General features: G+C 37.4%; 1 non-coding gene across 1 annotated transcript; it reads right to left on the bottom strand.

The window, feature by feature from the left end:
• Positions 1–12,042: 12,042 nt before the first annotated feature.
• Positions 12,043–12,104, bottom strand: LOC136132388 (U7 small nuclear RNA). Its single transcript, XR_010656465.1, has one exon. It is a non-coding gene; the product is annotated as a U7 small nuclear RNA (small nuclear RNA).
• Positions 12,105–14,923: the final 2,819 nt, after the last annotated feature.

Consider the following 14,923-nt stretch of genomic DNA (forward strand, 5'->3'; position numbering starts at 1 on the left):
AGACACAGACCTACTAGAGAATGGACTTGAGGATATGGGGAGGGGGAAGGGTGAGCTGTGACAAAGTGAGAGAGAGTCATGATCATATATACACTACCAAACTTAAGGTAGATAGCTAGTGGGAAGCAGCCGCATAGCACAGGGTGATCAGCTCGGTGTTTTGTGACCGCCTGGAGTGGTGGGATAGTGAGGGTGGGAGGGAGGGTGACGCAAGAGGGAAGAAATATGGGAACATATGTATATGTATAACTGATTCACTTTGTTATATAGCAGAAACTAACGAAAAAAATCTAACTGTCATTTACTAGATGTGTAACTGTAGAAAAATTAGTCACTTTGCTTCATTAATAAAATAATGATCATAATAACTTTCAATGTTGTAAGAAGCAATATATAGAAGAAATGCCTGCATTCATATAGAATACATTATAGAAATTATAAACAGAAATGTAATGTGAGAAAAGTAAATGATAATGTTGCCTGTCATTGCATCTATAAGAATTGCTGATGAATAATAACAATGATAATAACAAATTTAACAATAATAAGAAAATTATCTTAAACCTGAGGAAAAAAAAAAATCCAACCCACCACAGGATAAAACTTAAAAAAAAAATAAAGTTAATGGTCTATTTCCAAACAAAAAGGAAAAGGAGGGAATATACTTCTCAACTCATTCTATGAGGGCAGTATTACACTGATACCAAAACCAAAGATAGCCACAAGATAAAAAAAGAAAACTATAAACCAGTACCCTTTGTGAATATAGTTGAAAAAATCCTCAACATAATGTTAGCAAACTGATTCCAGAAATATATAAAAAAGGATTATACACCATGACCAATGGTTGCTTCAACATATGAAAATCAATCAGTGTAATACTATATTAAAGGAACATTAATAGAATAAAGGAAAGAAAATACATGCTCATCTCAATAGATACATAAAAAGAATGTGATTCAATCCAGCACCCTTTCACACAAACTAAGAATAGAAAGGAATTTCCCCAAATGGATAAAGGGTACCTATGAAAATCCATAACTAATATTCATAATTAATGATGAAAGATTGAAAGCTTCCGCACTAAGATCAGGAACAAGGCAAGAATGGCTGCTTTCACCATTCTTAATCAACATTTTACTGAAGGTTATAGCAAACGAGACAGGCAAGAAAAAGAAAAGAATAAGCAGCATCAAGATTGTAAAGGAAGAAATAAAAGTATCTCACTTCTCAGGTTACATGGTCTTGTATATACAAAATTCTAAGAGAGCCACTAAAAAAAATTAGAACTAATAAATGAAGTCAGCATGGTTTCAGGATACGAGATCAATATGTATAAACCAATTGTATTTCTATACACTAGAGTGGACAATCCAAAAATGGAATTAAGAAAAAATTCCAGTTACAATAGCATCAAAAAGAATAAAATACCTCAGAATAAAGTTAACAAAAGGAAAGTAAGACTTATACACTGATAACTACAAAAATTGTTGAAAGGAAATGTATCCGTGTTTATGGATCAGAAGACTTAATTTTGTTAAGATGGCAATATTCCCAAACTATTCTACAGATTCAGTGCTATACCTGTAAAAATTCCAGCTAATGTTTATGCATAAATTTACAAGCTGATTCTAAAATTCATACGGAAATGAAAGGGGCCCAGAATAGCTAAAACAATCTTGAAAAAAGAAGAACAAAGTTGGAGGACTCACACTTCCTAAATACAAATCTTACCACAAATCTACACTAATGAAGATGACATGAAGCTGGCATAAGGATACACATATAGATCAGTGGAATAGAGTTGAGCCTGAAAATAAACCCTCACATTTATGCTCAATTGATTTTTTTTTTTTTTTTTTTTTTTGCGGTACGCGGGCCTCTCACTGTTGTGGTCTCTCCTGTTGCGGAGCACAGGCTTCAGACGCGCAGGCTCGGCAGCCATGGCTCATGGGCCCAGCCACTCCGCAGCATGTGGGATCTTCCTGGACCAGGGCACGAACCCGTGTCCCCTGCATCAGCAGGCGGACTCTCAACCACTGCGCCACCAGGGAAGCCCCCCTCAGTTGATTTTTGACAAGGGTGCCAAACAATCCACTAAGGAAGGAATGGTACTAGAGCACCTGGTTAGCCACAGGCAAAAGAATGAATTTGGACCCTTATCTCACACAGTATGCAAAAATTAACTCAAAATGGATCATAGGCTTAAATGTAAGGTTAAAACTATAAAAATCTTAGAGAAAAACATAATATAAAAGCTTAGTTCATGAATTAGGAAATAATTTCTCAGATAAGACACCAAAAGCACAAACAAAAAAAGATACGTAAATTGGACTTCAACAAAATTAAAAACTTTTGTTCTTCAAAGGACACCAACAAGAAAGTGTAAAGACAACTCACAGAATGGGCTAAAATAATAGCAAATCATATATCTGATAAGGAACTGGTATCCAGAATATATAAAGAACATTTACAACTCAAGAATAAGAGGACAAACAACACAACTGAAAAATGGAAAAGAGATCTGAATAGACATTTCTCCAAAGAAAATATAAAAATGTCCAATAAGCATATGAAAAGATGCTCAATGTCATTAATCATCAGGGAAAAGCAAGTCAGAAACAGCAATGAGATACCACTTCACACTCACTAGGATGGATATAAAAAAAATGATGAACAATAAACAAATGTTGATGAGGATGTGGAGATATTTAAATCCTCAAATATGGAGGAATTGTAAAATTGTGCAGTCACTTTGAAAAACAATTCGGAGTTCCTCAAAATGTTAAACATAGTGTTAACATGTGACCCAGACCAGCCTGAATATACATATTCAACCTCCATCCGTATAACCAAGAGAGCTGAAAACTTGTGTCTACAAAAGACCCATACACAAATGTAGCACCATTATTCATAATAACAGAAATGGAAATTACCCAAACATCTACGAACTGATAAATGGATAAATACAATGACTTTATCCATACAATGGAATATTATTTTGCCATAAAAAGGAATGGAGTATTGATGCATGCTACAGCATGGATGAATACTGAAAACATTACGTTATGTGAAAGAAGCCAGTCACCAAAGGCCACATATTGGATGATCCCATTCATATGAAATGTCTAGCAGAGGCAAATCTATAGAAACAGAAAGTATGTTAGTGGTTGTGAGGGGCTGGAGAGAGAGGGAATGGGGAGTGATAACTAATAGTTACAGGGTTTCCTTTGTGGGTAATGAAAATGTTCCAAAATAAGATAGTGGTGATGGATGCACAACTTTGCAAACATTCTAAAAACCACAGAATTACACTCTTTTAAATGGTAAATTTTAAATTATATGAATTATAGATCAATAAAGCTATTATTTTTTAAAAAGTTAATAATCTAAACATTTCATCTTTGTCAGTCTCTCTAAAGACAGAGAATGAGAGTGAATATAAAAGCCTGACTCTACTATATGTTGCCTAAAGGAGACATACTTTAAATAGAGAGGCACAGATAAAGTGCAAGCAAATGAATGGAAAAAGAACTACCATGCAGTGAGCTGGAGTGGGTATTTTAAAAGAGACTCCAAGACCAAGTGTATCACTGTGCATTAAAAGGTACATTTCCTGGGCTTCCCTGGTGGCGCAGTGGTTGAGAGTCCGCCTGCCGATGCAGGAGACACGGGTTCGTGCCCCGGTCCAAGAAGATCCCACATGCCGCAGAGCAGCTGGGCCCGTGAGCCATGGCCGCTGAGCCTGCGTGTCCGGAGCCTGTGCTCCGCAACGGGAGAGGCCACAACAGTGAGAGGCCCGCGTACCAAAAAAAAAAAAAAAAAAAAAGGTACATTTCCTAATGATAAAAGAGGGAATTTGTAAGGAACATTTAACAAATATTTCTATCTCAGAATTCGCATTTAGACATGAGGTGATTACCCCTTGGTCATGCAATTACAAGTTATCCGTCTCAAAGTAAGTCTGATTATGTTGATTCTTTTCACAATGAGAGCTAGTTTTTCCAAGTTATATGGTAGGCATTTTCCATAAAATGGATGAACTAAATTTGTATTTTCTAGGTTTTGTTGAAAATATATTTAAAGCTCATAATAGAAATACTTTAGTAAAAAAAATTTTTTTTAATGTATTAACATTATTTTAGTTTCCTCATTTTCAATATATGCAGTTTTACAAGCTTTCATAAGAGAAATGGTATGAATAATTGTCAACTGACAAGTCTACCTTCTAGTACAACTTCCAGAAATTGAGAAATTGAATGACTCTGGTAGCTGAGTACCAAATATATTTTTAAGTAGATAATTTCCAATTTTTTACTTCCATCAAAGTAAAAATATAGCCCAAGTGTGATATTCAAAAGAGTTAACAAGTAAGACAAGGCATGGGCAGCAGCCTATCTTTTCACTATGAGATTTTCAGCATATAGCTCCTCAGGAGTTCAAGTGCTTGAGTGACTTTGCTATAAATAAAACTCCTATTTCCATCTACCTGTTTATGTGAACAAGTTCTTTCACCATCTCTATAAAAATAAAAAATTAGAATAGCATGTGTGCTTCAATTTCATATTTATCCTAAAATTTTGAACACTGAGGGGCAAAATCCCATTCATGGACTTGCAAAAACCAATTTTCTCTTATATATTTTAATTAGTTTGTAATCTTTATGTTGTTTCAATCAATTGTGTACTAATAACCCTCATAACAATAACTCAAACCAGAAAATACGTTTTAACATTTAGAGACTTAGAACCATAGGAAATAAAATACATTTCAATTAATATATTTGATTAGAAATGAGAAAATTATACATAACAATATATGCTTAAATAATATAATAATATATATTAATAATAGTATCATATAGGATTAGGATAGTAATATAATAATAGGATTATTATCTGGAACGATTTCACTAATTCCAGAGAATTATTCTAATTTAGGTAGATCTTTTAATTTAGATTCTATTAGATACATTGAAAAGAGTGGTGACAGTTTCCTTTTAAAATATCAATAATAATAATCTGCCAGAAAGTACATCCTTTGCAACAGTATAAAATTATGATTTAAAAATTTTAGACATTAACTTACATAGATTCCTCCTCATGACAGGGGTTTGGAAGACAGAATAAGAACCTACTCTTTCCTCAGCTGCAACCTTAGTATCTAAGAACTTTGCAGGGGGAAAAAAGCACACGGAAATTATATAAAATGAGAAACTGACTACCTGCATCAAAAGCACCCCTCCCTTAGTGACTCTGGATTCCATGACCTGGGTCAGAACACACTTCCTCTGGGCAGTTAGCTCCAATATAGCCAGGAGGAATACAGCATTTGGGACAGAGGGCTAATCTTTTTAAAGGAAAAATATAAGCTTTGCCATCCACTTTCTACAACTCTCCCCCAAAATAACAAATATCATACCCTCTCCTTCCAAGAAAGGAGGAAAAATGATCATATGGCTACATAAATTGTAAAAGAAAATTTAGTTCTTTTTGTTATTTGATAATGTGTACATGAAAAGTTTTCCATTAAGAAAAAAAAAAATTGATAGATAAGGAACATTGTCCCAGGTAGCTATCTGGCCCACAACAGAAGTTGCCTCTCCAAACACACGATGCTTCTGCTACACTTCTCTGAAGTCAGAACACATTTCTTGGACTCCATTGCAGCTAGAGCTCCAGACATGTTTAAGTTCCACCAACACTTCTATAATAATTAAAAGGGAGAATTAAGAATGAGGCTGTAACTCTGTGGCTCTCTTGTTTCTCCTGGCAAGCACTGTCATGATTTTTGTGTAGTATGTTCCAAACTGCACTCTCTTCCAGATCCTGACGCTGGTCATGGCAACTTTACTGACCATAAGAGAGACAAAAGCTCACCTCTATGTCACGAGCCCAAAGTTGTCCCTGAAAGTGTAACTTTCTGTTTCTTCTATTTTCTACCTATTCTATAATCAATTTAGAAATTGTAATGACTATAGTTAATCGTTTGTCTTAAAGGAGCTGGATCTGTTGTAGTTTCTGACTGACATGCCTCTGTTGGGCCTGGCCCAACAGTAACAAACTGCCATTCACAAATTACCTTCCAGATTCCATCCTGTAGGGCATTCTCTTGGGGACTGATTAAAGTTAGGTTGCATCTGAAATCTGCATATTCAGCTCAATCCTTCTCATCAACAGTCCCAGAAGCTCAGCTCTCTCTTCTCAAGGGTAGCAAGGTAACTGCCTTTCCCATTTATAACTGGTGCTTAATCAGAGCTCCCTAATGGTCTTATCTTTGCCTAGCTAGTTTTAAGCCTCCAGACAGGAGTCACCTTTGGTCTCTGTTGTCTTTCATTTCTACATCATTTGTCTGAATCACCTTACTATGAACATCACAGTGAAAAGTCTCTTTCCTTCCTGGAAACTGGACTATATGGAAACTACCAGATTATTTAATTAAGTCATCACATTCCTGTTTTGTTCATTTAGATTAAAGCACTATCTCATATCTCTCAAGAAAAGAAAAGTTTTTACATAGCTTATTCCCTTTCTGAACTTTCAGACAAGAATTCCGTGCAGATGTCACAGCTTACCAACTTTCTGTCTCTAATTTCCTCCCCTTCTGAAAAATTGAAGCCCTCTGTTTGCTTTAAATGGTAATTTTATCAACAGACACAAGCCAAAGCAATTCCTTTAATTTAGGCTATTTGAAGCAGTGTACAAGGCTCCCAAGAGGAAAGAAAATACATTTTACTTCCCAAAGACTCACTTCCAACCACAGGCAATGAAGGCGAAATTATTTTAAAGCTGCATGTGCTTGAAACTACATCCATCAGAGGGTATTAGGTCAGCAATCAGGTCCTTAAGACATGTCTATAATTTTCCTAGATCTGCCTATTCACCTGGTAGCATCTGGACTTCTTTCCAACCTACTAGACTCTCATTTTATTCTTTCCAGACTGATTCAGTTTCAAACACACTCATCACATGTTTCCACCTCTTTGTTAGATAACAGTCACTATAAATAGAGCCTACTCTGTAAGTCTACTTCATGTCTTCTATTTTCTGGCCACACAATAGATACCTTCTGTGAGTTCTTCACCACACTCCTTTCCTGTACACTCACCGTTAAATAGCATGCCCTGTTTTCCTGTGAGTCTATGGGGATGAGGTCACGGACACCGGAGTTCAGCAGATCTAGTGTCAACTCCCCATTTGAGTTGAGTGACACTGGGCAACTTATTTAACTGTTTAAGGCTTTGTTCCTCATCTATAAAGTGGGACTGATACAATACCTACCTTAGTGCTGTATGTTGTCAGAGGAAACAAATGAGATAACATGTAAAACACCTGGCTCAGCGCCTGGTGAAATTAAAGGGAAAAAGATGAGTCTTTTGAAATGTAATTCTCCAGATGTGATTTTATAACTCAGTCTATTGCTCATGACTAATAGAGGATTTGTTTACCCCTAGAGGCACTTTCCCAGATGCTATGTGATTTGTTTCTGGAAACAGTCTACAAATAATCAAAAATAATTTTTTTTTAATTTTAGGTGATATGCTATGGATTTACTGAAATTTAATGCCATAATTATACAGGTAGTAGAGGTGTCATTGAACCTTGCTCAGCCCTGCCCCTCTCAATCCTGCCTTTTCTCCGTCATTTCATCTGCTCTCTCACACAGCACTCCTCCAGCAATATTCCTCCCCAGGTTAATTCAGGACAGGAATTACATCTGCTAAGTCTTTGTGTAATGAAAGTATGTATAAAAGCATTTCTTCCCTATTCCAACCTCAAATTGCCCAATGCTCTTAACACATTGTTTTCTACAGTATTATTCTCTAAACAAATCTCGTTTGTCCTAAATTCTTAAATGCAAGTGACCTGCTCAAAATCTAAAACAAAAATAAGCGTGTAACCAGAAATTGTCATTTCAATCAGTTTTGGAATTGGGGATGTTTCACTATAATTTAGGTCTGTGATTCAGACTGAGGGTGTAGGACAAGGGGTTGGCAATGTCTCTAACTCACTCAGGAATCTGCAAGTTGCTTGCCTGCTTTTATCCATCACTGGGGTTTGAAGCAAGACTCATCATCTTTAAGGTGAAGCAAATTTAGATGGAGAATTGATACAGGGTAGAATTCAACTTATTTTGTCTCTAAACAAAAGAGGCTACACTTTCTATTTGGTCAGCTGTAGATTAAATGTTATTAAGGTGCAGGGGTCACATACCAAATTTAATTTGCTTCCACAAGAAGATCCACACACAAAGAACTGTACTTAACTACTAAAAATACTGTAACAAGAAAATTTAAATGACTTTTTATATTTCAGTGTACTTAGGAAGAGTATTTTGATAGTAAATATTTTAAAACTTGCTGTAAAGAAGTAACTGCAGTTTGTGAAAACTTTATACTGAAGTAAAGAGAAAAAAGCAAACTCAACATTGACCTTCACATTTTTAAGTCAAATTTTCTAATGACATGGAGAATTCAGAAGAAAATTTAAATTGTCCGTTATCAAACCACCCAAAAATTTTTCATTTTTATTAACATGTTGATGTGATTTCTCCCATTCTTTTTCTCTGCTCACTTTTGAAAATATTCTTAATGATGTAACAATTAACTTTTATATCTTATTTTTCTACTCATGTATCATTATAAAACAAACACTCTCCATATCATTAAAAACTCTTTGTAAATATAGTTTTAATAATTCCATAATATTATATCTATGTACATAATTCATTTAACCATGACCAGTTAGGCTACTTGCAATAGTTTACTTTTTATACAAATATTTTATGTATTCAACTTTGTTAAAATTTCTGGTTATTCCCTCAGTATAGCATTAGGAAAGTAATACATTTTTTTTATTTTGAATTTTATTTATTTTTTATACAGCAGGTAGGTGCTTATTAGCTGATATCCCCTCTCCCCAATACCTTACTCCTTCCTTCTCACCCACCCTTCAATCAGCCATGCAAGCAGTTGCAACCTGTGTATCACTGCCTCAGAGAAATGATCTAAGGGCAGAAAGAAAAAAGTAGTCCTTTGCTGGCTTCTGTGTTTCCATAACTGAGACCCTCACAGCATATACCAGAGATTTGAGAGAAAATATGATCAATAAAGGCAAGGCTTCCTTCTCCCATGTCCCCTTCAGCTAGAGAAAAGGTTTCCTGGTCTTGAGCAAGGGGATACAGCCAGAGGGAAAACAAGGAGAATGTAGGAATGGTGTTTTCCAGAGAGAGGGCACCAGACCTGCTTTCTAGGCAGGTCCTAATAAAGGCTTTTGAGGTCCAAGAGGAGAGAGAGAAAAGAGAACTGAGGGAATACAAAGGGGCATAAAGGAATTTTGGGAATGATGGATATGTTTATCATCTGGATTGTGGCAATGGTTTTATAAGTGTATACATAGAGCAGAAAATATCAAATTGTATACTTTAAACATATGTAATTTATTGTTTGTCAGTTATACTTTAATACATTGATGAGAGACAGAGAGAGAGAGAAAGAGACCTGTGCATCAATTCCAAATAGATCCTCAGGGAGGATACAGAACCCAGAGAATAAATGGCTGCCTGGTGGTATGTCTAGACGAATAGGATCGTAAGCAGCCTGTCAGTTTACAGTCTCTCTGCATGGTAAGGGAGACAGAAAATGAACATTCTGTACCCAGAAGTGGCAGAGAAGCAGCAAAGAGAGCTGCCTAGAGTCATGTGGGTAAGGACAAAAGACATTTCCAGGCCAGCATGTGGACCACCGACCAAGCAGCTAATTGGGCAAAGGCCATTTCAGCAGATGCCTGTGTGGCTAGACTACAGCAGGGACCCGCTGCACACCCCCTCCCAACCCTACTCTCTAGTCTTGGCTCAGGTTAAACTCTCTGGAACTCTAACACAACCCTGGGGTCCTTCTCTCGGGGGGAGAAGGAGAAATCTCTGAATTCACTGACATTTAGTTTCTGCCACTCTGGCAGAAAAAGGCTTAAAATAGAAATTGGGTAGTTATAGATGAATAGATACTGTTGTCCCTCAGTCTCCGAGAGGGATTGGTTCCAAAACCCCCTGAGGACACCAAAATCTGTGGATATTCAAATCCCTTATACAAATAGTGTAGTATTTGCATATAACCTAGCACATCCTTCCCAACACTTAAATCGTTGCTAGATTACTTACATAATATCTCATACAATGTAAATGCTATGTAAATAGTTGCCTGTGATCACCCAATTCAAGTTCTGCTTTTGGAACTTTTTGGAATTTTTTTTTTTTAAATATTTTTGATCCGCAGTTGGTTGAATCCACCGATGCAGAACCTGGGGATACAGAGAGTCAACTGTATACATTTCTTGTATATCTCGGTTCCAAATACCATGACTCCAGGCTGAGACATAGTCCTTCCCTTCCTAGAGCAATATTGGAAATCAGAAGAGTATGAGTGAGAATGTAAGAACAAGGGTAGGTGCTATGACAACACTGCACAACTATCATCTAGTTTGATATCTAGTACATAATTGTACTTAATACGTATCCGTGGAATATTCCAATGGATGGATGGGCAAACTCAAGTATACAATAAATCATTGCTAACCATCCAGAGAAGCACATGATAAATGCCAAATGAGTGGTTTTAGAAGTAAGTGCAATAAAGAGAGACTGCTAAGGGCTGGAGTTACCACTGATTTCTTCATAGGAGGAGAAAGAATTGGAGATGTACTTGAAGATTGAGTAGAATTGGTTCAATGAAGAGACAGGATGAGTAGAGAATGTGGGTGGGTAAGCCAGGGTGCAGGGAGGCTAAAGGGGTCACAACTCAAACTAAAGTAAATTTGATGCCAATCCGATGTACTTTCTTCTGTAGTCTTTTCTAAACATAGTATGTGGCAGGGATATGATGACAATATTTGATGAATGAAGGATGGCTGGATGGAGTGGAAGAATGTTAGGAATAAATTTTTTTTTCCTAGTAAAAAGAATTGGGTTTGAAATCATGAGACAATTTAGTCTCTACCTAAAGTTTAGTTTTTATTTTTTTTAAATACTCTTAACTTTTATTCTAATAGCAGAGTAGATACTTATGGAAGATTTCACAATATTTGAAATTACGTTTAATCAGCCTTAGACAGTGTTTTTTTGTTTTTTTAAACCTGGAATCCAAGCCGTTCAAGGACTTATTGGGTAAACTCTTTCTAACTCTGCCCACCTAAAAAGAGCTCTAAGTCCATATCATTATTTCAATAGCAGTTGATGTTGTGTTACAATTTACTAACCTCTCTCACATATGTTGTCTCATTTATTCCTCACAATATGACCTCTGAAGTAAATCTCCATTTCTAGACATGCAGAAACAGAGACCTAGCAGGCTCACTTCCTTCCTTCCTTCACCAGCCACTAAATGGTGTCAAGCAATAATCAGTACCAAGGCTGCAAATAACAAAGAGTTTTATTTGTGGTCTTAAGAACTGCAATTCAGGAGACACAGATTCCAGTAAGACACAGATTTCAGTAAGACTGAAAGTGTTCTGGGGAAGAGAAAGAGTCAGGGGCTTATAAAGGCAAAAAGTCCCAAGGTTATTAGAGTTGCCCCGTGAAAATGGTGATTGACTCTGACACAAGTCAGGAAGTATTTATCCTTAAGGAATGATGAGTTATTTGGGGGAGGGATACAATAAGCAGATAGGCTACCTTGAGTTATTTTAGGGTAAGGGTCCAATCCATACCTTGAGTTTCTGGCAGACCTTCTGGATGACTTTGTTAGGACAATCAGTGGTCAAAAGGTCAGATTCCTTCCAGGTTGAGCCACGCATAGGTCACACTTCCTCAGCGGCCTCCTGGCTCCACTTTACAGAGTTCTCTTAGAGATACGGACTCCTTTTTTATTTTCCTTCCACAATGGTAACACCTAGACCCACCCCCACGCCTCTCCTCAGCACCATCTTGCTTTGCTACTGTCACCTGAAGTCCGTAAAGAATGAGAAAAAAATGCCAAACTGTTGAACTGTGTACTGAAGGAGAGGATATAATGGTGAGTAAACATTTTGAAGGATTTTTTTCTTCATGAGGGGTTTTCCAGTGCGGACCGGAAAACCTGCCAGACAAATTCTAAAAGAGCTGTAACACTAACATATTGAAGGATTTTAACCCTGACAAAACATTAGTTGTCATTTGAATAAAAAGAAAATCTTTACTCTTTAACTGGAAGGGAAAACAGTGTTCTTAGCTCAGCTACTCCATATTCATTATGTATATTTGGGGGAGCTTCTATATAATCTCCCACAAAGTTTCCCTCCTATTTTAAGTTCTCTCCCTGGAGCTAGAATGCTAGAGAAAAACTGTTATGGAAAAAACAATTAAGCTTTCTCGCAGAGCAAATCCCACAAAGTAATGTATCATAAAGAAAAACTCTAACCCAACGTTCTTCCTACCTGAGAGTGTTAGGGAACGGTTGACCGAAACGGCCTGCCTTGGCCAGGCACGACGATAATAACCGTTTGCGCGCGCTGTCTCACCACAGGAGGCCCGGATTAGGAGCATGGTGCTGCCACTGAAAACTAAACCGGGAGAATTCGGGAGGGACCAAGAGAGGGAGGAGACGCCAGCCCAGGACATAGGCCAGCCTCCCAGAAACCCTCACCCTGGAATCCATCTTGGCCGAGAGATGCGCGCGCCACCAGGAAACTCAGACCAGATATGGGCACAAGCAAGATGATTGGCCAGAGACAACCCGGAAAGCTAAAGCCATTAGCATAAAACCTGAGACTGCGAGCCCGTGGCAGAGCAGTCCTCCTGGGTTCCGTAACACTGCTGCTCTCCACACGAGCACCCCTTCCCAATAAAGTCTTTTGCTTTGTCAGTACATGTGTCTCCTTGGACAGTTCATTTCCGAGTGTTAGACAAGAGCCTACTCTCGGGCCCTAGAGGGGATCCCCCTTCCAGTAACAAAAGTACTAATTTAATTTTACAACAGAACATCTTTAGGGATCTTAAAAGCAGGATCAGGAGGGAGAAGAGGGCCCACCTAGTTGATCCTCTTACCCCCTATTGATACAGGTTTGTTTCATAATAAGAATTATTTTGCACTTTGTGGAGTCTGGTTTTAAATGTTTCAAATAATAAAGCTTAGGCCACTTAGAATGGAAGAGTCTGTTTTGCGAATACTAATTAGTTTTAGTCCTCTTTCTCCCTTCATGGGAAATAAAAGTTGGGGTAATTTTTCAGGGTAAAATGAAATGTTAGGTGTCATAAGACAGTCACAAATGGCTGGCATTTGGTACTTTTCAAACTCAAGTATTTATAAACTGCAAATGCTTTAGCCTTCCCACTTCTTCCACTTCTTTCTCCTCTAGTCACACTGACATGGTAACCATGTTCACCCAAAAGAGATGACATATGAAAATGTTAATTTGAGAGATTGTATTGACATCACTGTGGAATAAAAATGTTTGAAAAGTTACTGATACATGGTGCCAGGCATTTTGATTCCTTTTGCCACAAAGCAGAACTGCACATCCGCAAATATATGCAATCTGTTTCAAAGGTTTATTTATTCATCTGATACCTGGTTGTTAAAGGAGAATCACAATTGAACAGTAGACTCACACTCTGATAGGCCAGGCTACTACTCCCACATTCCCACAGCAAGCTCCTGAAGTGAGAACTTTGACATTTCTATTTTGATACTGTCATGTCCATGCAGCCTCATTGACACAATATGTCAAAATGTACATTCACTGTTTCCTACTGCCAAGTAATTCCTGTGACCCATCTCTCTGACTCTCACTCAATATTTAACCCTTCCCCTGATTATGGGGCATATTCACCTTCTAGCTGATCCATGTGTTCATTGTTTATGTTTGTAAAAATTCTTATATTTATTTCATTCTTAGAAGAAACCAAAAGTTGCTTTAATTTTAATCTTTCAGAAGCAGTTTAGCCCCTGAAGTTTGCTTGTTGTCTATCCCCCAAACAATCATAAAAAAAAAGCATATACTTTACCAAATCGTGAGAGGACTGTTAGAGAGTTCATTGAGATTTCCTGGGCACTTTGGAAGGGAGAATAAGAGAATACATTTTGGAAGTCTGCCAAAAGAAAAAATAAAAGCTGTCCATGCTCTAGATTTTCAAATAAAAAACAAAGAACCGTTATCAAGCAGGCTAATCAAATTATTAATTGAAAGTAAATGAAACAATATTATTTGCAAAATATTCAAGATTCACATGAGTTCTCAGAGATTAAGTGACTAGTTAATACCTTGCTTAGCATGATTAAGTCATCCTTTCTGAGATGAGCAAGTTCCGCAGACGCAGAAGCCCGACTTTATGCAATTCGCCTGTGTAGCAGGTTTGAATTCTACTTAGTCACATAACTCAGGTGTGCATGAAGAGCTGATTTCTTTACATCTTTACGGTTAAACTTTTCTTTAACTCACAGTCCCTATTTTTGCTAAACCTTGTGAAGTCATCATCTCTGTCATTTCTGTTCTCCTCCTAACTGTGTGTCCTCCTTCCATCCACCAGCCCTCTCACTCACACCTACATTCGCCTCAGTGCTCTGGAGATGCCTGCTTGCTCTCCACACACCCGTAGGGCTGTGTAGACCACTCCAGGTGCAAACCAATATTATGAATGTGGACAAAAAATGTTGCCTGCCATATCAGTAAACAAAGGATGTTGCAGCCATAAAGTCATGAGCCACTGCAAACCCCCCACCCCAGTGCACCTTGAGGGAATTGAGAAAACAGGATACTGGTCCTTGATAGCTAAGGTGCATATCAAAGGAATGATTTCAATGAATTCAGACTCTTGCATCTTCCCATATATAGAAAAGCACTAAATTCATTGACTTGAGATGTCTGTCTTTTCTTTAATTAACAGTAATCGTTTGATGTTCTAACTACCTGGTCTTTATTGCAAAAACTCCTATGTATCCCGGCTCCTCCCT

Source organism: Phocoena phocoena, chromosome 12 (assembly GCF_963924675.1).
Source record: "Phocoena phocoena chromosome 12, mPhoPho1.1, whole genome shotgun sequence".
NCBI lineage: Eukaryota > Metazoa > Chordata > Mammalia > Artiodactyla > Phocoenidae > Phocoena > Phocoena phocoena.